The following is a 27,009-nucleotide window of genomic DNA, read 5'->3' on the forward strand; positions in this document are numbered from 1 at the left end:
TTTTTTGTATTTTTAGTAGAGATGGGGTTTCACCATATTGGCCAGGCTGGTCTCAAACTCCTGGCCTCAAGTAATCCACCTGCCTCAGCTTCCCAAAGTGCTGGGATTACAGGTGTGAGCCCAGATCTATTCTTGATCCTATGGGATGTGCCACCTCACCCTCACTACCTTTCCCACATGGATGGAGCAAATACTCTCAGAAGAAAAGTGGAGCCCACGTGTTCTTCCAGAGCCCATACATAGCATCAGCTGACCTTCTTTTCTTATACTCACTCCATCCTGCTGTGACTCAGTCTATGACTGAACATGAGATGTCCAACTCTCTAATTGTAGCTGAGAAGAGAAAACAAACAGGTATTAAGCACAGTGGTAGAAGGGAGGTAATCCCACTATATCAGAGAAAAATTATCGGGATAGAGCAGCTCAATCTGAGCATAGTATCACAAGGAGAAATGGCAACACAAAGATGAAAACATACTCCAGCTGCAATAAACACAAGTATGAACAAAAATAAAAAGTAACAATAATCTAGTCTGGGAGCCACCATGACAATGACCCAGAACAAAAGAAAATTCCTCACAAGTGCTCTGTGTTATTTAGCAACTTCATAAAGGTGACAATCACATGGTGTCTCAGGGAAGAGATGACAGATAGTAATGAGTATGCTGCAGAGTAAATAAGACACATTAAGGATCAGACCAACCCATGACAGAACCAACAAGGTGATTTGAAAATCAGGGAACAGATAGCATAGGTGAAAATAAACATGCTAATATACAGAAAAGGCTTTAGAGAAACATAATGAATGCAGGTCAAAAATATGATACTGAAGTAATTGAATATAAAGTAATAGACAATGGTGACTACACAAAGACAATCCAATGTAAAGATAACTGATGGCCTTGAAATACATAATCCAACAGATGGAATTGAAAAAGTATTCAGAGGTTGATATAATAGAAGAAAATTCCCTGAAACAAAGAAGTGAATAAGTATATTGGAAAAGGCTACTGCATCTTAGGCGAAAGTAAAAAGCAGTTGACATTAAGCCATATGCTGATTAGGTTGAGTTTGAGGGATAAAGAGAGACTTTAGGCATGGAGGCAGAAAAAAGAGCTTCATATACAAAGAAAAACATAGCGTGTTGCCCTCAAGGTTTTTCAGTGTAACAGTAACATACTGGAAACAAAGTGATTTCATATTATAATATTCAGATGAGTTGTTTTTCAAGTATAAAGGAATCGTGCATTCTCAGTATTGTTTCAAATACTTCAGGCAATGAAGCACTCATAAACCCTTTTCTAAAGACAACAAAACAAAATTGATGAAATTAGAGAAATACAACAAAATCAACCCCGCCTGTGGTAGGAAGGATACTATTCATCCCCTCCCCTCTGTAAAGATATCCACATTCTAATCCTCAGAACCAGTGAATATATGACCTTATATGGCAGAGGGGACTTTGCAGATGCAACTAAGGATTGTGAGATGAGGAGACTACTATGGATTATCCTGGTGGTCCCAGTGTAGTTACAAGCGTCCTTATCAGCAAAAGTAGGAGACAGGAGGGTCAGAATCAGAGAGATACTTGAAGATACTACACTGCTGGCTTTGAGGATGGAGGAAGGGGCCATGAACAAAGGAATGCAGGCAGCCTGTAGGAGTGACGCAGGGCAGGTGAGCCCCAAAGTGGAACTTAGCCCAGAAGGGTTCTTGGCTTTGCTCAGGAAAGAATTGAAGGGCAAGCCATAAATAGAAGAAAACAGCTTTAGTGAAGAGGCAGTGTTAAACCTCAGTGACTGTTCCTGCAGAGCAGGGCTGCCCTGTAGGCAGAGAGTAGCAGCTCAGGGAGTTTTGCAGTCATATTTATACCCACTTTTAATTACATGTAGATTAAGGAGTGGTTTGTGCAGAACTTTCTAGGGAAGGGGTAGTAACTTTTGGGTCATTGGGTCATTGCAATGGAAAGGGGCAGTAACTTTGGGTGCTGCCATGGCAACAGTAAATTGACATGGCACACCTGTGGGTGTGTATGATTAGAAAGCTTCTGCCCCCCGCCCCCCGTTTTAGCTAGTCCTCAATCTGGTCTGGTGTCTGAGTCCACCTCCTATCTCAGAAGCTGGAAAAGGCAAGGATATGGATTATCTTCCAGAGCTCTCTGAAGGAATGTGACCCTGCCAACAACTTGATTTTAGCTCAGTAAAATCTACTTTGCAATTATGACATACAGAACCATAAGATAACAAATTTGTGTTGTTTTAAGCACTAAGTTTGGGGTAATTTGTTATAGTAGCAATAGGAAACTAATATGCCACCAAGCCAACCAACCAAAGAAAAACGAAAGAAATTACCCAGAATTCAGAAATAGGGACACCCTGGTAAAAGGTATTGGCAGGGAACACCGAATGCTTTTAAATATTGAATTCAGACAAATTAACTCTAGGAATTATTTCATCGTCAACAATCATTATATAGTCTGTTGATATATTAGTTGAGATATTAGTCAAGGTGCAGTTAGGATTCTATAAAAAGAAACCTAAAAGTAAATTGGCAAGAATGAAGTAGAAATATATTTCGTTCCTACATCACAGTCTGCATAGACAATCCAGGACTGGTTTGGATGCTAAGGGTACTGGGGACCCAGATGTCTATGACTTTGCTGTCCTGCCATCATCAGCATGTGGCTTTCATCTTATGTACCCACACGGATGTTTTAGCTGCCACTGTTGTGTCTGTGTTTTAGCCTGGAGAAAGGTGGGATGGGGACAGAGGCAAGGGTACAGTCCTTCTCTTTAAAGGCACAATCCAGAAATTGCATCAATTCCTTCTCCAACATTTCTTTGCCCAGATTTGGTCAGATGGCTACACCAAATGACAAAGGAGGCAGGGAAATGTAATCTTTATCAGGGGAGTCTTATGCTCAGCCAAAACTTGTATTATAACTGGAAAAAGGAGAAAATAGAGAGTGATGAAGACCAAGCAGTTTCTGCCATACTTGATAATGTAAAAATAATGAAATAACCTGAGTCAAAGAGTGGGGAGGGTGGGGGGAGGTTATGTGATCTGCTTCTTTCCTCATGTTTTTCTAGCAAGTAGCCAGTGTGCTGGAAGCATCTTAAGTTGAAATGTAGTTACAATAATTTCAACTTATAGCTTTTCATGATCACCTTTTGACCTAAGAGTGATCTTTTAGGAAATACTTACAGCGGAGAAATATTCCTTTAATATTCAGGAATCGCTTCAATTTTGCTTCAGTTTTTTTTGTAGTTAAATAAAATTAAAGAATTTCTTAAGTTAAAATAGCATGATAATGATTCAGTGTTAATGAAAGTTGATCTACCCTTCTGAATATATGAATAGACAGTCAACTAGAATAATATTCACATAATGTTGATTCTGGCTATTTTTGGGAAGTAGGATTTTAGATAACTTTTTTTTCCCTTTGTTAGACTTTTCTATGTGTGTCACTTTAATTTTTATAATGAGCACACATCATTTTTAACAAAATGATAAAGGCTTTGTTCTTAACAAAGCTACAGTCATTACTAATGTGAGGAGGCAGAGATTTTTAAAAAATATAAGTACTATGGAATATCTTTAATTAATGCAAAAGCTTGAGTTTCTAAAAAAATCTCTTTAGCAACTCTTTTTAATGTAAGAATTATGTTTGCTATTTTACATATCTCTTTTCTGTTTTCCTGTCATGATTAGCAGTAAACCTCTCATATTCAAGAGTGAATATTTTTAGATAGCAAAAGTAAGGAGGTGTTTTCACTCCAAGTTCTTGCATAGGCCAGGATCTCCAAGAAGCAGAGGAGGTGGTGATAGCTTTGAAGAGAAAAAGATCCAGATTGCTTTCCAGATTATGGGAAGAAAGAGACAAACCTGTGGGTTATCTGTCTGGGATTGATAAAAGAATGTACCAGACATATCAAAATACCATCCCCTCAGAGCTACACACAGCCTAGAACCTGTACTGCCCTGAAATGATGTTTTCTAGCACACAACATATCTTCCTGGCCATAGCTTATTGGATTAGGAGTCGGCACCTTTATCTAGGGCAGCCACTATTTCATCTGGTTGGTGACCACCTATATGGCTTGGCTTAATGATATGATGCATAAACCTCTGGGGCATGCTCCTGTCCCTGATTGGGCTCTAGGGAAGCTGACTCTGTGAGGGAGATCAGTGTATAGGAAGTTTATCAGGAGTGCTGTTGAGATCAACATCTATGCAAGAAGAGAGGAGGGAAAGGGAGGGGAAGAGAGCAGCAGGAAGGGATAGGAGCAGGAGTGGGCAGAGGGAGAAATTGAATGGTGATGTAGTCTCAATTCAGGGCTGAGCAGATACCACAGTGGGTCCTACAGCTGAGATGACCCTTCAGAGGTGTCCTGAGTTGGGACAAAAGGACTGGGCCTTTATCTTCTTTCTCAGTCAGTTCCAGCTGCCCTAGAAGGGGACATGGCCTTGGATGAGACAGCTCTCTTAAGCTGAGGCAACCTCTCTGTAAGGGCTGACAGCTGGGGGCTATCTGCCAGCAGCACTCCCAGTGGCTAGGGCAGAAATCTCTTCATTTCTGAAAGAGATCTGGGTGGCACAGCTCAGTGCCCTCTGCAGCTCTTTTCATCTTTTGGCTATAGTTTGAATCTCTGTTTTGGGATTTAAAGTAGGTAATAAAGTGTGCATTGTTATTGTCCTTGGAAGAGACTAAAAGTCACGTGAAGAAGGGGCCATCGAGGCCATCATGAGGCATACAGAGTTCATGTCATGAAACAGAAGCTGTGTACACAAGGAAGCTGCTTGAAGCAGGAAGCTGGTTTAACGCAAAAGAGAGCAGAGGTGTGTCACCAAGCATTCCAAAGACATAGCTGGAATTAGGGTGTATGAGATCTTGTGGCTGAGCCCTTAGAGATACCTCAAGCTCCAGTATGTTTTTTAATTTTATATAGATGATATTTTCTTTATGGTTCTACATCTATTCTTCCTTCAGATGGTAGGTTAAATATCTGAAATTCTGTGGTTGACTTACGTGTACATAATCCCATGCGTGAATACAAGGAACTCAGATAGGATCAAGATACACAGGCCATACTGTTTTTTGGGCCATTTATCTATGTCTCTGTTGTTGTAATAACATGGCCCCAGGCAATGCAGGATGACAAAAAGTTTAGGTGTGTATTCAATGGCCTTTTATCACATTGATCCAACTCCATTTCTATGTTCTTGCTCTGTGGCACTCATTCCTAAATTGTGCATACATTTACATTGTATGCTTGAGCAAAAAATTCCTACAACAGATATTTAGTTAATAAATACCCTGAGAGTATTTAGTTAAATAAATGAGATGCAGCATTATTTGTTATTGACCTTCATAACAGTATGAAGAATATAAGCATTATTGTGTATCTATTACATGCCAAACACTAAGCAAAGGCCTAAACAAAAACAAAATACATATGTTATTTCAATGAACATGTCAACACCATTATGGTAGGGAAGTTTTTTTTTTTTTTTTTTAAATCCCCTTTTTACAAATGAGGAAAGTGAAGCTTAGGCGATTTAAGCATCTCACTAAAGGTTACAAGGTTAGTAAGTGGTAGAACCAGCACTTCAACTAGGCAGCTTAACTCAAGACTGTGTGCTTAACTATACACTCCTCTGCATTGTAGATCTAAAGGATTGTAATCCTTATGTCAGCAGTGCTGGGCTTTTGATGGGGTCATGGGTGGTGGTATGGCAAGCTCTGTTCTCCTCATCCAGGGGCTGTTCTGTCTGAAATTGAACCCTTTGAAGTTTCCTCTTCATGTTCTTCTCTCAGCTGTCCTCTTTTAAAGGGCAGAAATTTTATAGGACACCAGACACTTGAATTAATTCTCACCAAGATGTTATTGTATTGTTGAAACAATTTAATCCTATAAAACCACCCTCAGATATTGGATGTCTGGGAGTCTAGGGCACACTGAAGAGAGGTGACAAAGTTGAAGGCCACCAGAAACAAATTCACCTTGGAGGCATTTTCCCCACCGTTGCCTCTATTTAAGGAAAAGCTTGGCTGGGCGCAGTGGCTCACGCCTGTAATCCCAGCACTCTGGGAGGCCGAGGCGGGAGGATCACAATGTCAGGAGATCAAGACCATCCTGGATAACACGGTGAAACCCCATCTCTACTAAAAATACAAAAAAATTAGGTGGGCGTGGCAGCGTGCGCCTGTAGTGCCAGCTACCAGGGAGGCTGAGGCAGGGGAATGGCGTGAACCTGGGAAATGGAGATTACAGTGAGCCGAGGTGGCACCGCTGCACTCCAGCCTGGGAGTCAGAGAAGAAAAAAAAAAAAAAGAAAAGAAGAAAAGCTTGTGCATAGTCCATCTTTTTGAGAACACAGAAGATAAATCCAGGTGAATTTTAGAAGTTGGATGCATTCCAAATGAAGTTTATTTTGCTTATTTTGTAAATCAACATATTATAATTGGTAAAATATGCTCACACACAATTTTGGGAGAATGGTGGTGGTTCTGAGCTGTATTTCAACTCCTTCCTGTCAGTGTTCTTTTGTTGCTGAAAGCAAGACCCTTCAGGTGGTGGCAGCAGTGTAGTTTGTTACTTTAAATGCTAAGGTCTGTGCTAGGCGGTTGCCTAGCAACCCTTGTCTCTTTTGTATTCCTTTGTAAGAAGGTTTTTTGTTTTTTGTATTGTACAATGCAAAATTTTGTATTTGTATTTATTGACGATTTAAAATGATATTCTTATATGTGTGTTAGAATACAACAAATTCTATATGAGTCCATCAAACCTCCTGAGTAATAATTATGAGACAGCCAAGCCTTATTTGGTGAAACTACAAGCACTAACGGGCCCACAATTATTTCAAAAATCCTGCTGAAAAGCATAAAGGTCCCAAAGAATGTGCTGCATCTAATGGAACTGCATGTTTCTTATGAAATGTTGCTTTTTAAATACATATACTATTAGTGCTTTCATGGGCTAAATGTACTTTTATTGAAGATAAGTTGCTTAGTACTCAAAGCTACAGCAATAAAAAAGATACAAAACAATATAAAACATGTAGAATATCTTTCATTGTTTTCTCCCAGAACTTATGAACACAGTGACTTGCTATTTGTTTTGTTTTGTTTTTAACTCTGAATGAGGAAACCCTTAGGTTTCTATGTGATTTACATTCCAAGTTTCATTTTTTAAATGGGCTTTCCTTGGTTCTCAAGGGTTCCACAGGTTGATATCTAGAAGGCTTGAGAACTGAACTTCCTTACGTATTCATGTTGGAAGCTGTGATCTTTTTAAAGTCTGGAAAAATGAGATTCTGATCTGCAGAGATAATCTTATGGCAAATATTTAGCTGCCCCAAACATAGAATCTAAGTTTGTGTAAACAGTGAAACCTAAATATAGAGTTGAAATGGAGTTTAAGGTCTTCACCAGAACAAAAGATTCCTAATTAAGTAAAGTCAGGATCAAATAGAAGAATATTTTTAGAAGTTAATATGATCCTCTCAGTAACATGGAGCTAGTATTAAACAGTGCTTAGAAATGTTCACATTCTGTTACGTTTGACGGGTTGTTGGTATATATGACTGATTATAGAAACAGCCATGTTAAGCACATTCTCTAACTGGTCTACCCAAATGTTCTGGGGCCGAAGTAAGAAACAATGGATCATTCATTTGCCAATGGCTCATTTGGAACAACCTCTTGTCTGCAATATGAGAATGTTATTTACTATGCATTCTAAAAATAAGATAGGACTTGAATAAAGCAGTGGAGGGAAGCCTTCTTTGGCAGTACTGCCCTAGAGCTTGCCCAGTAGGGGCTATTTTGCTAGGGGTCAGCCACATGGAGATTCAGGAAGGTCCCAGGTGACAAGAAAAAGGAAGCTAAATTAACCGATGTTCAGAAAAGACCTGAAGTTGATGTTTATTCCATTATCCTCTAACCCAGTGACCAACACCTCCATGATTTTTGGCAAACCGAGTTTGTGTGTATGTATGCACGTGTGGTGACCTCTTGCTTTTGATTCATTTCCTGTTTGCAGTTTTTATATTTTAAATGTTTTTTCTGTCTTCATCCTACTGTAGATAATCATCCTAAGTTTTGCAGATAGGAAAATGTGTGTGTAGGTGAGAGGTGACAACGTGCTAGCAGCCCTTGCTTTCAGTGCCTCCTTGCCCTTGGTGTCCACTCTGGCGCGCCTGAAGAGCCCTCCAGCCCGCCACTGCACTCTGGGAGCCCCTCTCTTGGCTAGCGGAGGCCCGGGCCGGCTCCCCTTGCTTGCGGGGAGGTGTGGAGGGAGAGGCGTGGGCGGGAACCCGGGCTGGGTGTGGTGCGCTCTGGGCCAGCGTGAGTTCCGGGTGGGCGCGGGCTCGGCTGGCCGGGCACTTGGAGCGGCCCCGAGCAGTGAGGTGCTTAGCACCCAGGCCAGCAGCTGCAGAGGGTGTTCCAGGTCCCCCAGCACTGCCAGCCCACCCGCTGCGCTTGAATTCTCACTGGGCCTCAACCGCCTCCCTGTGGGGCAGGGCTCGGGACCTGCAGCCCGCCATGCTGGAGCGCCACCCCCTCCATGCCAAAGCTTTCCCCCGGCCCCCTGCAGGCCTGCAAGACCACAGACCCACCAGGAGGAATGAGCAGCTCCAGACGCTCAGCCTTAAGAGGTGTAACACTCCCGGTGAAGGTCTGCAGCTTCACTCCTGAAGCCAGCCAGACCAGGAACCCACCAGAAGGAAGAAACTCCGAACACATCGGAATATCAGAAGGAACAAACTCCAGACACACCCTCTTTAGGAACTGTAACACTCACCGCCAGGGTCCACCGCTTCATTCTTAAAGTCAATGAGAGGAAGAACCCACCAATTCGGGACACACAGGGGCATGGCTGAAGAAAGACAAGAACGTGAGGTTAGTAGGTGATTCATAGCAGTGTCCACCCATTCATCCTTTTGAGTTGACTTACGAACATAGCATGTCTTTGAAAAATTATATTCATAGGCGGTATGGGTGAGGAAAGATTCTCAATTTGAGAATTATCTGATTTTTATTCCTTCATACTTTAGGAGGGAGAGACATGGAATGAGGCAGCTCTCTTCACGGAGTCAGTTGCGCTTAAATATCTAAATCTTTTGGATATGGAGAACTACTTGACTTATTAGATACAATGCCCTATTATGAGAGCCATGGATAAATAAATGTGACATTTGATTTGTTTTTCTAAGACCACCAGAGCGGGCACAAAAGAACCAGCGAGTAGGCAAGGATAGGAGCAAAACCGCAAATTTATTTTTGGTCACCTAGCTTCAGGGAAGAAGGCGGGTAGGGAGAGGTCTGTCGGCCTCTGGCAAAGAAGGCCCACAGAGTCCCCCGGTGGGGCTCTCCCGCCGGGTTCCTGATGCAGTCCCGACATCCCGACAGGAGTAGGGGGCTGGGAAGTCGCGCCACACTCTGCCCCGAGCGGCTTTTCTAGGAGTGGGAGGGCAGAAGGCGGGGCACCGGTGCGTCCGGGGGCGTTCCGCAGGTGTGACCAGGTAAATCTTGGTCTCTTCGGATTGACGTCACCTGGCGCATGCCCGGTTGGTCTGCACCTTCCCGGGCGCCTGCTGCATTTTCGCGCCAGCGGAAAAGTTGGTGATGAAGAACCCGGAAGTGTGCCATCCTGCCTCCGTTTGTCCAAACAACATTGGAATCAAGTTCCCTTTCCTCTCTGTTCTTGAACAGAAAAAAAACAAAAAAACAAAAAACCTGAGAGATACTTGACGTCTTCCTGGTCAAACATGCCTCAATAGTAGTTCCTGAATTTCATGAGCTCATTGGCTCTTGCCTACTCACAGGTGGATCTCAGCCCACTTTTAAAACTTTCTACTTTTTATGTATTTCTTAGAGTTCTCAGAAGAAGTCTTCTGTGTTCTCACAGATAAGCCCTTTTGCTCCTTTCTGCTCCTGGGCTAGTCCATGTCATGCAGTTGCTGCCAAATGCCTTCCATGTGAGGAGACATTGCTGCTTTGCTCTGGAACTCTGTTTATCTAGGCTGATAGTCTCCTGGGGCCAGTGTGCTGCTTGGAAATCCCTTCCTCTGGTGTAGATTCCCTAGGAGGGTCTAGTCACAGATTCTCTTAGTCCTCATACCGCTGCATCATTGTAGCAGTCTGCTCAGAACAGAAGGGTTGCAGTAGACAACTGTTTTTGCTCATCCAGTTCTCATTTTCTTCATCTCGTTGTTTTTTTTTTTTTTCCTGTGGGGAGCTATGCCTCCCTCTTCCATGTGGTCTAGTGGGATTGTCAATAGCAGTGTCTTACACACATGGCCTGTGGGTGTCCCTCATGCCCCAAACTAGGACTAGCTGACCCAGTCTCTAGGAAATTTGCACCTTGATGGGAGGGACACATTGTTGGAAGGAAGTTGTTATTCCAATGGAATTGCCTTAAGAAGATTGTGTGTTTTTAACAGTGATCCGTTGGGCCACTCTGATTTCTGCCCTTCCTGGGTTTACATGGATTAGCTTTTCTTCTATGGCTGAAATATCCAGAGTTAGTTTGGATTGCTTAAAACCAGGGAACTAAAGTTACTGATACTGAAAAGGAATGGTTACTTCCCTGATCACTTAGGGTTAGTTGTGGCAGATTGCTCAGTTGTTAAGGAGTTAGACGATTTAATGAGATGCTCTTTTTTGTTATAATGATAACTTCTGTCTTTCCAGAGAATCTGCTGGTTTCCGAGGTGACTGGGGTGGAATGGGTTCAGGTGACAGCCCTCCAAGCCCACACCCTGTTACTAAGGCTCTCTTGTACTGTGATTCTCTACTGAGGGCACAAGGTCCAGTGGGGCAAATAGTTGCCTGGAGATACAAGTAATTTGAGAAAGTATATTGAATATTATATAATTACATGAGTTACAAGTTGGAAAAATTTCATATATACCACTATGTGGTAACCATATACCATGCTTCCCCCACAACTTCTCCTCTGTTATTCAACTCCATTTCACAAATTAAAAACATTATAGGATCTGAAGATATAAATGTATTCTATATGTTAACTATTCTTGAAGCATTCACCATTCAGCAGCAGAAAGAACCAGCTTAAACAACTCACTTTAATAAAAGTGCATGATTAGAGGCAAGTGCAGAATGTCTTGGGAGTTCAGGGAATATTAATTCTTCCTGTGTTTGGTTCATGAAGGAAGACTTACTGGAGGAGGTGACTTCTGGATTGGAATTTGAAGATCAATAGGAATCTACTGGGCTGAAGCACTCCTTGCCCTGCTCAGGGTCTGACACCCTATGCCTAACAGTGTGAACTCCTATCACTAGTGTGAGGGGTAGATGGGCATTCTGCTTCGTGTCACCTGATGACTTTTACACTGAATAGTCCAAGAAGGGAATGAAGGGATGCGATCCAAAAGTAGGGAAGGGGATGGAAGGGAAATGAAGGGAGGGAAAAGCAGGAGAAGGGTGGGGATTAGAGAAGAAAATGAAGGGAGTGAAGAGGAATGGAGGAGAGGAAAAGAAGGGAATGAGAAGAGGAAAATTGTGTTTTAGCTTTTCAGTTCTTTCATTTTTAGCTGGTGCATATTATTCCATTGCATGAAAAGCCCACAGTTAATCCATTCTTCTAATGAGGAAAAGGTAGGTTATTTCTGTGTTGCTCTTAAACATGTGGATCAGCTTTTAATGTACATGCAGTTATGAGAACACTGGAAGATAACTATCATTAAACTTTAAACTGTGGTCTCTTTTGCATATTTTCCATATGTGAATCTACCACATTTTTTCTCTTGCTTGGGAACAGCCTTGAATTTTAAAACAAATTCATTAGGTTATTTAATCTTACAAATCTGTATTTGAACATTCTTTGGATATCTCCTCATGTTAGACTGGATGGATTAGGCAAACCTGTATTTAAAAAAAATGATACTGGATGTATACTTTAACAACTAAAATAAAAACTTCTACACTCTAAGTTTAGATTTTGCTTGCAGTTCTAATTCTTATTGGAACTTGTATACTTCATTTAAAACTACATGAGGCTCTTGGGAAAAGTATTTTTAAAGCGTGGCTCAGAGAGTGAAATAGCTAAAATTAAACATTCCTGGGGAGGTTTTTAAATGTCATATAGAAATTTCTTCATTTTTAATGGACATATTTTTCAAAAATAGGATATTTTGAAGGATGCTAAACTTTTGTGTGAAAGTGTGTTTCATTAAAAGGATATTATCTTATTTTGAAATTAAGCTAGGTCTTCCCCAGTTTCAGCAAAGCCTTTGGGGCTCTGTGTATTTCTTTGTTCACTCTCCCTTACTCATCTCTTTCTCCTTCATTCACTTAGCAAATATTTGTTGATCACCTACTATGTGCAAAGCACTGTTGTAGTTACTGGGATTATAGCACTAAACAAAAGAAACAAAAATCATGGCTCTCAGGAACTTATGTGCTACTGGGAGAGATAAAGAATGAGCAAGAAAACAGCTGTATATGTTTAAGTAAGATGTATACATTAGATTGTGATAAATATAATGGAGTAAAGCAAAGAAGGGGGATAGGTAGTGTTGGGGTGTAGTGGGACAACTTTAGATATGGTAGTGACATCTGTAATGCGATGGTGACTTGGGAAGGAAATTCTGGGCCAAGGTAGCAAGTGAAAGGAATGTGAGATGCAAATGTCCCTGACAGGTTTAAGGAAGAGCAAGGAGGTGAGTGTGACTCACAGAGACATGGAAGGAAGGGTAGCAGGAGGCAAGTCACAGTGTTAATGGGGATGGAAGCGCAGGGCATATAGGGCCTTGTAGATCACAACAGGGACATTGGGACATTGCAGTTTGCATGGAGTGAGATGGAAAGGGAAAGCCATCATCCTGACTTCTTGTCCTTGATCTTTCTCACTTCTAACAATCTATGGTTTGAATGCATGTATACCTCCAGAATTCATATGTTGGAACTTAAACCTCAAGGTGATGGTATTGAGACCTTTGAGAGGTGATTAGGCCATAAAAGATGATGCATTTTGTGAAATGTCTTTTAGTATCTCACAGGAGGACTATATGATTTTATCTTCTTCATGCTTACTATGATGAATCTATTAATATGTATTGACTATTTTGTCATTCTTGGAATGAAGCTATTTTGTTGTAGTGTGTAATTCTTTCACTATACTCTCTAACATTCTTAGTTTATATTTTCATTGTGTTTTTTTCTAATATTTATAAATGAAATTTGCATGGTATTTCTTTTTGGTGCATTTTTTTCAGGTTTTGGTATATGATTTGCTGGCTTTTAAAAATTAAGTGTTTTTTTCCTCCATTTTCTTTGATAATGTATTGTTTTTATGAAAATGATTACTGTTTCTTATAAGTAATTCAAGTTTGAAAGAAAAAGAAAAGAGAAACATTCTAAATTCTATCATTCAAAAATAACTGTCATTACTTTTAGATGGACATACCAGATATTTTTTGATGTGTGTGTATTGTTTTTCTGTGTGTGTGTGTATGAAAAACTGTTCCTGGAACATAGTAAGTGCTCAAGTAATGGTATTTGTTGATTGAACAAGTAGAACATTAGATGGAATGAATTTTGCAAACATGGAGTCAAACTAAATGCTATTTTTATTTTTAAATTTTGTTAATATTTTAAATAAAAAGTAACAAAATTAATTTTACCAAAATGAAAATAAATAACTGAAATAACTGAAATTGTGGCAATTTAGAAATTTAGGTAAAGTTTTGTTTGTATAAAGTATTAATTTCTAAAAGATCCCTATATTGTTCAAGAAAGACAATGGCATGATGAAAGGAGGGTTTGATTTGTTACATTTACTTTTACTTACTTTTTACTCAACTTACAGCTGGAATTGATAACATTTAAATAATTTCTTTTTACCTCATTTTAAAAATTAGCTTTATGTTGTTTTAAGTTATATTTATTTTGTTTAATTTCTATTCTTTTTTTTTTTTTTGAGACGGAGTCTCGCTCTGTCGCCCAGGCTGGAGTGCAGTGGCTGGATCTCAGCTCACTGCAAGCTCTGCCTCCCAGGTTTACGCCATTCTCCTGCCTCAGCTTCCCGAGTAGCTGGGACTACAGATGCCTGCCATCACGCCCGGCTAGATTTTTGTATTTTTTAGTAGAGATGGGGTTTCATCATGTTAGCCAGGATGGTCTCAATCTCCTGACCTCGTGATGTGCCCGTCTCGGCTTCCCAAAGTGCTGGGATTACAGGCTTGAGCCACTGTGCCCGGCCAATTTCTATTCTTTACTCATAATTTCCAGTTTGCTTTAGCTGTATTACCATGATTTAATATTTTGAATACTTACCCGTCATCCCTTTAACAAGTCTTCTTTATTCATCTCAGTTAACTTGTTTGCACTGTTCAGGGGAATTTGCAAGAAAGTCTTGTGGGTGCTGAACTCCCTGAGTTCTTTCATGTTGAGAACATTATAATTAATCAGCCTCTTCCTGGATAGGTTCTTGATTTTCACATTCCCTCAGAACTTTGCATATATTGTTATTATCTTCTGGTAGTGAATATTTCTGTGGAGTGGTCTAAGGCCATCCTGTTTTTAAGTTTTATTTTATTTTATTTTATTTTATTATTAGGCCATCCCGTTTTAAAGTTTATCTCATTTTATTATTTTCTAATGATACTTTAGAGGTTCTGTAAGAGAGGAGGACCCCCTGTATCCACATTTTTACCCAGCCCTCTATTCCCCAAAGCCTTTCCCACTCTCTCTGATCACAAACGGGAAACAGTAAGGCTGTCTTTCTGCCTCTGGTCTTATTAGGGTAGACAGATACCCTGTCATGATACTGTCGTCTTGCAGTCACTCAATTCACTTCTCTGTGAATTGAGGCTATTAGTGTGAGTTAAAATTGAATTTCAGAAAAACAATGAATCCTTTTTTAGTATAAGTGTGTCCAAATGGAACTGGACATTTTGTGATTTTATTAGCAAAATCTGGCAACCTTAGGTACTACTTGTTTTCTGGCCTTTGGTGGCGTGTGAGTGGGTGAAGCGAACTTGCCTGGGGCCTTGCAATGTTCCCTCTCTCCCCTGGCTTACTGTTCTCTCAGACGATCTCATTTCATTAATTTTCTCATCTGTTTTCAACACTGCTGCGTCCTTGTTCCTTGCTGGGGATAATTAAGTCTGGGTGGAGGTAATAAGTACACCTTCTCTCTCTGTGTTTCACCTGGCTTGTGGCGACGGTAGCTGCTTTCCTCCCACCTCACTGGGAGCCTAGAGAAAGTTGGCCAGGGCTTCTTCCCCTCAGAATTAGTTTGTTCAAGTCTTTCCAGGGAATGTCTTCTTCTCAGTCACTCAGTTTGCTTCTCTGTGAACTGGGGCTATTAGTGTGACTTCTCAACCTATCTTGCATCTGACTTCCTCGCACCTCTTGTGATGTGGACTAATGGTCCTACTGCATCATGCCGAACCGTACCACCATTTTGCCTCTTCTGGAAGTTTATGGCGGAAATTTGGGTTCTTTCTTGTTTGACTTGTTTGTGTATGTGTTTATTCAAACACATACACGGAAATTCTTGTTTGGAATTTCATGTTTTTGTTTTAGTTTTTTTTTTTAAAAATGTTTTGAGGGTTTTGACATTTTTAGAGAGAAAATAGACGTACTTTAAAATTATCTTACTTTTCCTTGTATCAGTCATCATTTACCTTTCTCTTTCTTAAATTTGTGTATTTATGTTTTATCTTTTTTTACAGATCTTTTAGTAGTGCAGTGGTATATTTAGTTTATTTATCCCCCCACCCCACTCCCACTTCCCACAGGACTAGCTCTTGTATTTATCAATCACTTATTTTTTGTTTTCCAATTCATTAATTACTATTTTTTAAATTAAAAGTTTTTCCTCAAGTTGCAGTATCATTTAGCAACGTAACATGCACACTGCTTAAGTGTGGAGCCTAATGAATTTTTACCTTCATGTTTACCCTTATAATAATCATCTAGGTCAAGTTATAGAGCTGTTCATTACTTCCAGAAAGTTTCTTTGTGCCTTTTTCCTATTAATACCATTGAACCCCACCCTAAAAGATAATCCCTCTGCTGATTTCTATGGCCATAAATTAGAATGGACTGTTCTTAAGCTTCTAATAAGTGGAATTACGTTACATTATAATGTGGGTGGGGTGTCTGGCTTCTTTGGCTCAACTTTTTTTTTTTTTTTTTTTTTTTTTTGAGGCAGAGTCTCAGTTACTGAGGTTGGAGTGCAGTGGTACGATCTTGTTTCATTGCAACCTCCACCTCCTGGGTTCAAGCAATTCTCCTGCATCAGCCTCCTGAGTAACTGGGCCTACAGGGGTATGCTACCATGCCTGGCTAATTTTTTTGTATTTTAGTAGAGATGTGGTTTCACCATGTTGCCCAGGCTGGTCTCGAACTCCTGAGCTCAGGCGATCCACCCACCTTGGCCTCCCAAAGTGCCAGGATAACAGGGATGAGCCACTGTACCTGGCCCAACAAATATTTTTAATTCATTCGTATTATTGAGTGTATGTATCCATTCATTTAAAATGGATTTAAATTCTGTTTTTATGTATACTTTTTAATTTTTCCAACTCAAATGTTCCAGTTGTTTTATTCATATCTGTTTAGTAACATGTAAGTGTTTCAGACCACAGATTTCCTTTACCGGCTGTGTTAGTTTTCCACTTAGGTTTTATCCTTAGTAAGTGTTGCCTTCATGCTCATGGTTTCTAATTCCTGTGCTGTTGCACTTTGATTCCCACTTTGACCCACAAGTTGTATAGAAGAATCTGTCTCAAAAATTTCCAAGAATCTGGGTTTTTAATTCCTACCTCTGTTTTGGATTTCTAATTTTATTGCAATGATTATAATCAGAAAATTTGTTTTGTGCTATTTCTATTAAAAATTATATTAAGATTTCCTTTACTATGTATTATAATACATACTTATTCAAAAATGTTCCATGGTACCTTTAGAGAGCACTTTTTGTCTTTTTAAAAGAGTTCACCGAATATTTACAAAGATTGATTATAGGATAGACCACAAAAGCTGAACACCACAATTCTCAAAGTTAATATTGTACTTTTTCCCCTCAATCCGTAGACATTATTCCATTGTCTTCTGGCATTTAATATTGCTGAAAAGTATGAGTTTAGCTTGATTTTTTCTTCTTTTGTAGATTCTGTTTCTTCTGTTTAATTACTTATAGACTTCTTCTTTGACATTCAATAGCTTGACTATGTTTCTTCTTCAATGGTTTGCTAATAATTTTACTTGTATAGTGTGAGCCCTTTCAATCTGTGCATTCCTATCTTCTTTTATTTCAGAAAAATGGTTTTCTATTATCACTTTATATTTTTTTTCCTTTTCACGGACACTACTTTTTTCTCTAGGACTGCAATTCAGATATTAGATGTCCATTATCTTTATTTCAAGCCTATCATCTTTATCTCTAATCAGTTTTATACATTTTACTTTTCCTTTTGCATTCTGTTTTTCCTCTACCCAGTCCTTCATATCACTATTTTTGCTAATTTTGACTTCTTATTGCTACCATTGTGGTTTTCACAATGTAATGTTTTTATTAATCTTCTTTTTTTCTTTTCTTCTATTGTCTTACCTCTTAGTTGATCTCATGAATCTGAATCTCTTCTCCTATGTCAATTTTTGTAAAGTCTATGTCCTCTCTGATTTTTCCAATACTTTGAGAAGTTCTAATCTATAAATGAGTTATGTGTTACAAGGCATTGTTCTTGGAATAACTGTTCTTCCAATATATAGTCTTTATTTCCTATTTGTTTAGTGGAATCTTTTTTTCTCTCTTCTACCTCCTCTTCTATTTTTTTTCTTTATGTTTTTGTTTTGGTATGAACTGTGCACAGGTGCCGTGTTTGAAACTTCATCTTATTAATTCTGTCTGTTTGAATGCAGGCACTTCTCTTCTGTCTGGCCTATTATTTACTCGAGAAGTGGATAGTGGAATTGTCTTTCCCTGAACATATTCCTCTCCATACAGATTTGCAAACTTTAAAATTGTGCTACCAGACTCTAAGGTGGAAAGTTAAACTCTGTTTAGTCCTTCATGAGTTTGGGGGACAGAGGGACAAAATAAGGAGTCTTATTGTAGGTGCAGTGTCTTCACATTCTTTCTAATTACATATGATGGCCCATCACCCATTATCCCGCAGCTTCTGTGTATTTCCCACTTTAGGTCTGTGGTTCACTCTGGCAGGAGTCTGGGTGAGTGAGAACCGTGGGACTCACATTCAAGACCCTTTGTTTGCTGATTAGAGTTCATTTAATTTAGCCAAGCAGGTATATAGGCTTCCATTTATTATCTCTCCTCATCTCAAGGATTTTTAATGAATAGATAGTGAGATAGAAAAAAATAAGCATGATTTCATTTCCCTGTCTTGCAGCCACTCCTCTTAGCATGTACAGTTGTTCAATAAATATTTGATGAGTTGATCTTTGTAGCTCATCCTACTGACCACAACTTCTGCTCCCATTTTCACATCCATAGAATTTTGGTGTGGGCATTTTAGGGCTCTTGCTTTTTGTAAGGGAAATTTACATTCTTCCTATGGGGTGTGGAGTCAGATGTTGGTTTCCACACATCTTTCTTTAACTTGACCTGAATTTTGGCATGAATAGATATTCATTATGGTGTCTTTTATGCCATTTTCACCATTCTCTAGTTTCACCATGGGTGATGATTATCTGGCTCTGTTTTTGGTGGTTGTTACTCATTTCAGTGAGTTTCTGGCAGAGGAACTAAGTAAATGTGCATTCATTTTGTCACCTTGTAGCAAAAATTCTCAAGTTCTTATTTTAAGACAAAATATAAACAATGAGACAACTGTTCCTATGGGACATATTTATGAAACTGTTTGAGATAGCTTTTACCTCCATTTCCAAGACTCCTTGTTGCTGGTACTAGGGTGTGCTGTTTGGATTTCTGACGCTTCAGAATTCATGATGTCCTCAACTCATGACTAATCCACAGGGTTTGACTCATGTTCTTTCGACTTTTGGGACCCATGTTTCTGTGGACCCATGATTGTACTCTCAGCCTTTCTACCCAAGTTTCTGAACATCTTGAGTTTAACTAATTTCCAAGTTGTTACTGATCTTGCTTTTAATTTCTCACCCTCCAGTTTCCAGCTTTGTATTCCCAAGTCCACCATCACTCATGGTCTAGGTTTATAGCTTGTTTGTATTAAGAAATTCAGCACATTGCATTTACTATTTTAAGTTCCTTTGAAGTTAACCCAATCTTGTTTTCCTACATTTGAAAGAAAATGACTTATATGAATGGAAGTTGTTAAAAACAGATGAAACTGAGCTACCAAGATCCTGTGGCATTTCAATTTAATCGATTTTATTGCACCAAAATGTCCAGAATGGTGAAAGAACAACATAGACACAACTCTCTGTAACCCTCACTATCCCATTTGTACAACATCTTGCTTAGAGCAAAGCAAGGAGTGGAAAACACTGGAGTTACGTCTAATGCAGTCTTATTTGTATTCAGAGCAAAGCTGTGGTATATAGGGTGAAATAGAGGGTTGTGGCTCAGTGCCTGGATTTTCTTCAAGGATTTGCCAATGCCTTAATCAGTGATTATAAGTCAACCATTAACTTGGCTATTCAGTGCTTCTGATTATCTGTTTATGGAATTGGAAACTTTATCATGATTTTTGTAGCCTAATAGATGTTGTGATGATTGATGAGACAATGTAAGCTCACCAGATGTCCTCATCTATGAAGAAAGCCTGGGGTTCTACATACTTGGCTAGGATTTGTAATTGTTCACTTTAGTCTTGGATCAGGATATCAGTAGCCTGCTGGTAATCAGTCCAAAAGGAAGTTTCAACTTTTTGCAGATTGAGAGAATGGTAGGGAAATAAACATTTCAAGGTTTAAGTTGTGGTTTCCTTTCAAGGTAGCATATTTTGGCCAGACTAGGTTACTTTAAGTAACATAAAATATTCTTTACCCTTTTTTTTTCATTGTTTTGCAATGCTCTTTGTAGATTTTTTTTTAATTAAAATTTTTACATCACTAAGCAGTGAGAGCTTTAATTCGGAATTTCAAATGAAGTCTGAAATTATAGTCACCAAAAAGAATTTTTTTTTTGACACAGAGTCTGTCTCCGTCACCCAGGCTGGAGTGCAGTGGTGTGATTTCGGCTCACTGCAACCTCCGCCTCTTTGGTTCCAGGGATTCTCCTGCCCCAGCCTCCTGAGTAGCTGGGATTATAGGCATGCACCACCATGCCCAGTTAATTTTTGTATTTTTAGTACAGACGGGTTTCGCCGTGTTGGCCAGGCTGGTCTTGAACTCCTGATCTCAGGTGATCTGCCTGCCTTGGCCTCCCAAAGTGCTGGGATTACAGACCTGAGCCACCAAGCTTGGCTGGTCATTAGAAATGGAAGCAACTTTATGTTTTTCTCTTTGTGTATGTTTTGTTGTTAAATTGTGCTTTTTATTTTTATTTTAGGAATTACAGTCCTGTGCTTGGTATTCCCTGGAATGCTCAGGATCACCCTTGGCTGCTCCTTATTGTCACTCAGACCTTAGCGAGCCCCTCCTTGATGATCCATGAAAAATAGCTACCGGTCACTCCCTTTCGCTTTCTCTATTTCAATTCTGTGCATAGTGCTTATGGTCATCGAGTATTTCCCTTCCCTTCTTCTTTCTTCCCTTCTCCACTCCACCACACCTTCTGTCTGATTTTAGATACTGGTCTTGTTTAGCTATCTGTTCACAGCAACTCGTAGGATTATGTGAACTCCAAGGTATTAATAGTAGGGACCTTGTCTGTCTCTTGAGTCACCTCTATTTCCAGCATCTAGATCAAAACTCAAAGTAGGTACGTGATCAAACATTAAATGAATGAATTAATAAGGTGTTAAGTTTGGTTAAGTAAAGTAAGTTAAGTTTGGTTCAAAGCTACCTTCCTTTATATTTTAAATTTGGCTTAATGGTTTCTGCATGCATAGTGAGCTGTAACCTAACTTGATGTGTAAACAGACTGTAACCTCCTCTTCTGTAACAAGTAGCCAAGTTTCAGCCAATTACAGGCAGCCAACTGTTCACACCAGTTTCAAATAAGGCAAACACCGGGCTATAAATAATCCGGATATTTCTGTACCTTGCTTCCGTTTTCCATAGGTCACCTTCTTTTTTTCTGTCCCTTAATGTTATTGGATCATGTGGTAGCCCTGTAGTTGCTCTGAACTTGTGGTTCTGGTGGCTGCCTGATTCACGAATTGTTTTTTGCTCTATTAAACTCTATAAATTTAATTTGTCTACAGTTTTTTTTTAATGGAACAAATGAATTGGAAGTTTCCTAATAGTCTATTGAACACAATATTGAAGTAATTATAATTAGTGAACATTCCATAAAGCATCATTTAATGTTTGAATGAATGTCCAAATGACTGAACTGCTACATCCTCAGGGAAGATGTGCTTCAGTACAGTCCCTTGTGTAAGTGTTTAACGCATCCCTTCTGACTGAGTGTGTTTGCTTTTTCCAAACTCATGGCTCTTCCTTTGATCCCATTTTTATGTCTGTCCTGAGCTCTACCCCTGGCCTCCTTTTTAAATTTTACCTGGGCAAATATGATTACTTCAAAAATTGATGTGATTATATGACAGGAAGGACTAACCCCACACAATGTTTAGTTACTAAAGTATTTGTTGAGTTTTGGATTGCATTATATTCTTTTAGCACTTTACATATTCAGGAAATAAGTTCATGCTCACTATATTCTAGGTACTGGAATATATAGATGTACAAAGTTCTTATTTTGAGTGGCTAATATATTGTTGGGAAAGATAAAAACACAGAATCTGATGAATTCAAAATGATGTCATAGGACAGATGGATTTTTCTTGAAAAGTTGCATAGAAATTTTCCAGGAAGGTAAGAACAAGAAGAATATTCTCAACAAGTGCCCAGTAGCCTCTTAGGCATCAAGCTCTACTCAACTCCTAGTCGCTTCTATACTGATACTTACCCTTTACCAAGTAGGTCTAAGCAGTGAGGAGGCTGCTTAGCATTGTCTGGCAGATGCTACACATTTAATAAATGTTCAGTGAATAGATGAGTAACTTTGCCCTTTGGGTAACAAAAATCCATCAAAAATTTCCTTGTGGGCATACATGAGTAAGGTTTTTTTTTTTTTTTTTCTTTTTCTTTGAGATGGAGTCTTGCTCTGTTGCCAGGCTGGAGTGCAGTGGTGGGATCTCGGCTCACTGCAACTTCTGCCTTCTGGGTTCGAGTGATTCTCCTGCCTCAGCCTCCCAAGTAGCAGGGACTACAGGCACGTGCCACCACATCCAGCTAATGTTTGTATTTTTGGTAGAGACGGGGTTTCACCATGTTGGCCAGGATGGTCTCAATCTCTTGACCTTATAATCTGCTGAAACTGACAGCAGTGTGGAAAAATATACAGGTGGTGGGGAGAGCCTCGTGCCTATGGGGCCTGCTGGGGATAAACAGGAAGTAGCCCATTGTTCTTGCTGTCCTCAGAGCCCCTGAGTGACAGCACGTATGGCACATATGCAAAGTGTGTGTGTGTGTGTGTGTTGGGGGATACGTTCTGGAAAAAAGTAGAGATGTTTAAAGGGAGAGGCAAGGGATATTCTATTCATGGACAATTGGGCACTGTGGATATTCTAAGTTGCTCAGAAGTGTTCTGAAGCAAACATTCTATGAATTTGAATCATTGGATTGTTATTGTTACTCTCTGAAGTTACAACTTCCAAAATGAAATCTTTTGCTGTTTTTCCCTAGGACCTGATATTTGTCAAGCTTGGCTCCTCCTTTAGGGTAATTTGGCTTATTTTAAATGTTTTTCTTAAAAAAAGCATTGTCAATCCTTCAATAAGGATTTGTCTGTCATGGAAAAGTCTCTCCCCCAGCATTTCTCCTACATTGACAAGAGATTGAACTCTGGGTAGAATCCATTTGTCAAGGCAGGTTGGAGAAGGGAGTCCGGCTCTGTGGGCTGCCACTAACGTGCCTCTCAGGCTAAGATTCTGTGGTGGCCACTAGTATACAGCACTGTGGTCCTTCCTGAATCTCAGTAGGTGAAAAACTACCCCAGAGATGTACCACCTGCATTATTATTAATGTTTTTCATTAAATACAAACTTTAAATTTACCTAAAAAAGTTAGGCCTTTTCCAAACAATCACATTCATGGAATCACAGACTTTGTGTAATAGTTGTTCCCTCCCCCTGCCCCAACACCCCAATGCACATAAGATGAAATTATAACTCATGAAATGTGTTTATTCTTGTATCAAATACAATTAGCTTGTGTCTCTGCAATGGTACAGGACCTCCACACTGGGAAACCCTGACAGAGTGTATTTAAGCTTGCTGGGACACACATGTCTTAGTCCTTTTATGTTGCTATAAAGAAATACCCCAAGCTGGATAATTTAGAAAGAAAACAGGTTGATTTGGCTCATGTTCTGCAGGCTGTGCAAAACACATAGTGCCAGCATCCGCTCTGGCATGGGACTCAGGAAACGTCTACTCTTGACATGTGCAGATCACATGTCAAGAGAGGAGGCAAGAGAGAGAGGAAGGAGGGGCCAGGTTCTTCTTAGCAATGAGTTTTCCTGGGAACTAAAAGAGCAAGAACTCATTCATGACTTGGAAAACACTACCAAACCATTCATGAAGGATCCACCCGCATGACCCAACACAGACCTTAATGCACAGCAGTGCTGGCTAAAATCCAGAAGTGCATAAAGAATAGTGGAGGGACCTATACCTCCATCCGCTGACTGCTGGCTCAGTCAGCTGGCCCGCTGAGGAGAAGTAAGAAGGTCTTAGCAAGTGAAGAATGAAGAACACACATTTTTCTTCCCAGATAGTTGACAGGAAGCCCAGAAAAAGGAAGTTAAGCCCTAGCTTTGGTGTGGCAAAAGAAGAAGTGATACCAGAGGCTTAGAGATCTTCTGTGTCCTTTTTGCCCAGACAATGCACAGCACAGGAGGTAGAGCCACAGCCCCACATGAAGTGCAATAATCAAAGGGGCCAAGGAAGGAATCATGGTGGATAAGAGAATTGCGTTTTCTCTGGAACCTTGGCCCCCAGTCTGATCTTGGCTGCTTGGGGAGTGACCAGATCTCCTGATAGCTTGGGCTTGCTTGCTCATATCGGCTGAAAGGCAGGGATATATGGGTTTATAGCTCATATATAGGTTTATAGCTCACGGATAGGTTTATAGCTCATGAAGCATCAGGATTCTCATTGACCAAGACATTGCTCTGTTATATTTATTCAGTAATGGAGAAACTAAGGAAAAAATGATGACTGCTTTTCACAGCAACTACAGGGGGAATTCAGGATGACAGAAATGTAGTTACAGTGGCACTTCGATTAATAAAACCCATGGGAAACATGCCCTTTTACAAGGAAATCATCATGTTTGAGAAAATACAAAAGAAAAACGACTATAAATCACAAAGTTGCCTGTACGTGCTTTTACTTGACTTAAAAAAAACCCCGACAAATAAAAAATCCAAGCAATCAACCAAAAACCTGTTTCACAGCTTGTGTTTTCTCCTCACAGTGTGAGGTGAATAAAAAATTCTTTGAGCAAAATTTCTTTTGCACCACCAATCTCACCTTTCTATTACTTGCTAGCATTCTGCCCAGTCAATCCCAGCACTCACTCCCTCCTGAATCCAGTGGTCATACCCTCCCCAGTCTTCAATGTTTAAGACCTTCTTTCATTTTTCTTCCTCACCAAAACTGAGGAAAATCCGGAACCCCAAACTGTTTATCACTGATTGCTAACTGATGGTATGTTAGCATATCTGTGAGTATGGCCCTTGGACAGTTTTTCGGATGTCAGTGGGAGGGTGCTTTGTCACCAAAAGGAAAAGGTTATGCATCAAATAAGACTGTAAAGTTCTGGGTTGAGTAACCTGAATGGGTTTCATTACTGCAGGAGTTCTCAGAAACTTTAACTTGTGTATGTAAATTAGGAATCATAAGAATGATATGGAGTGTACAGTGTTTTCCAAACTTTGTCCATGGTAACAATTTTTTTTTTTTTTTTTTTTTTTTTAGCATCTTGAGGAACTAATGTTTGTCTTACACACTCTGAGAAATGCTGTTTCAGCTAAAACTCCTCTACGTGTATCTAAGCAACCTGTTAACATTTTACATCTGTAGTGGGCTGAATAGTGGCCCCCAAAAGATATGTCCACGTCATAACCCCTAGTACTTGTGAATATGACCTTAATTCAAAATAGGGTTTTACAGATGTAATGAGATTAACAAATTCAAGATGAGATCACTCTGGCTTCAGGATGGGCCCTAAATTCAATGACTGTTCATCTACTAGATGAGAAAGGAGGAGACACAGAGACATACAGAAAGAAGACCATGTGAAGAAGGAGGCAAATAGAGTTATGCTACCAGAAGCCAAGGAACACCAGGGGTCACCAGAAGCTGGAAGAGGTGGAAAGAGATTCTCTCTGAGAGCATTTGGAGGAGACATGGCCCTACTGACACTCTGATTTTGGACTTCTGGTCTTCAGAACTGTGAAAGAATACATTTGTCTTGTTTTAAACTCCCTGGTGTCTGGCAACATTGTCAGCTCTAGGAAACGAAATACAACACGGTCTCTAATTGTGGAGTATGCTGACTCAGACTTTGGCCTTTCATTACTGTATAAAGACTAGGCATCTGTGAGCAGAGGGCAGATTTTTGAGGTCAGAGCCTGATTCTACTTTTGATCACTGAAAATAAAATCTGTTTAATTTGAGGTGATTGGCTGAGGAGTGTAGTACATTACAAGAAATAGCCATGATTCTCTCCAAAGATAGTTCTCTTCCTTTTTGGTCCTTTTCTGGTGTTTTCCTCTTTTGGTGAATGGTGACTGCATCCATTCTGTCTCTTTCACTTTCCACACTTGATCAACCACAAATCCTGATAATGTTAACTTCCAAATACCATTCCCATCCATCCTCTCATCTGCCACTTACTGTTGCATCTGAGTCCAGGCTTCTTCACCTCCTGCTTGGGCTACTGGGATCCCCTGACTGGCCTCCCTGTATTTACTCTTGCTCCTCTCCAAAACGTTTTACATGCAGCCAGAGCATGTTACATTTCTCCCACCTTCCCTGCTACCACTTAAAATACTACCATGATTTATTACTTCTTTTAGATAAAGGAGAACATCCTTAATACGGGCTACAAAGCTTGCCATGTTATGGTCTCCACCGACTGCACAAGCTTGCTTCTTCACAGTCTGCTTCCCTCTGCTCTCTTATTTGTAGCTGTAGTAAGTTTCTTTCAGTTCCTCAAAGACACTTTGCTCAACTTGCTATAGAGCCTTTGCTCATACTATTTCCTTTGTCTGAAACATCTTTCTCTCTTTCCCTGTCACATAGCTAATTTTCACTCTTTTTTCAGATTCCAGCTCAGTCATCAGTTGCTCAAAGAAGTCTTCCTTGGATTTGATGATGATTAATTCTCCCTATAATATGGTTCTTTCCTGAACAGTTATCACAATTGCACTGTTACATTTATTTGTGTGATTATTGCCTACTAAACTACATGTACATGAGAGGAGGGACCATGTCTGTTTTTGTCAATTGGCACAGAGTAAAGGTTCAGTAAGTGTTTACTGAATGAATGAATGAATGAATGAAAAACTAAATGACTGAATGAACAAAATCAATGAAGTAATGAAGAGAATGAACAAAGGTTGTTCCGACTGAAGATGTTGAAAGTTTAATCCTTACGAGATTTGAGAATTATAAAATCTTACTTCCTCCAGAACCTGAAAGCATCAGTCATGGTTTTCAGTTACAAGCAAAAGAAACCGACTTACTAATTGAAGCAGAAAGGGGATTTGCTGAAATGTGGTGGTGACTCACAGAATCTCTGATAAGGCTGGAAATCCAGGCTTGGAGATTCTGTAGCCAGCACCGTGCTCACATTATGCATCAGAACAGAGCCTGTGAAGATACTGTTATTAGGTTGGTGCAAAAGTA

The 27,009-nt window shown here is 39.8% G+C and overlaps 1 long non-coding RNA gene across 1 annotated transcript in view; it reads left to right on the plus strand.

Annotated features, from left to right (window-relative positions):
- Positions 1 to 25,735, plus strand: part of LOC111545435 — a 91,036-nt gene extending 65,301 nt beyond the window's left edge. Inside the window, exon 3 of the long non-coding RNA XR_002732453.1 lies at positions 25,075 to 25,735. This is a non-coding gene — a long non-coding RNA (uncharacterized LOC111545435). The remainder of the gene's footprint in view (positions 1 to 25,074) is intronic.
- Positions 25,736 to 27,009: the final 1,274 nt, after the last annotated feature.

Source organism: Piliocolobus tephrosceles, chromosome 15 (genome assembly GCF_002776525.5).
Source record: "Piliocolobus tephrosceles isolate RC106 chromosome 15, ASM277652v3, whole genome shotgun sequence".
Taxonomy (NCBI): Eukaryota; Metazoa; Chordata; class Mammalia; order Primates; family Cercopithecidae; genus Piliocolobus; species Piliocolobus tephrosceles.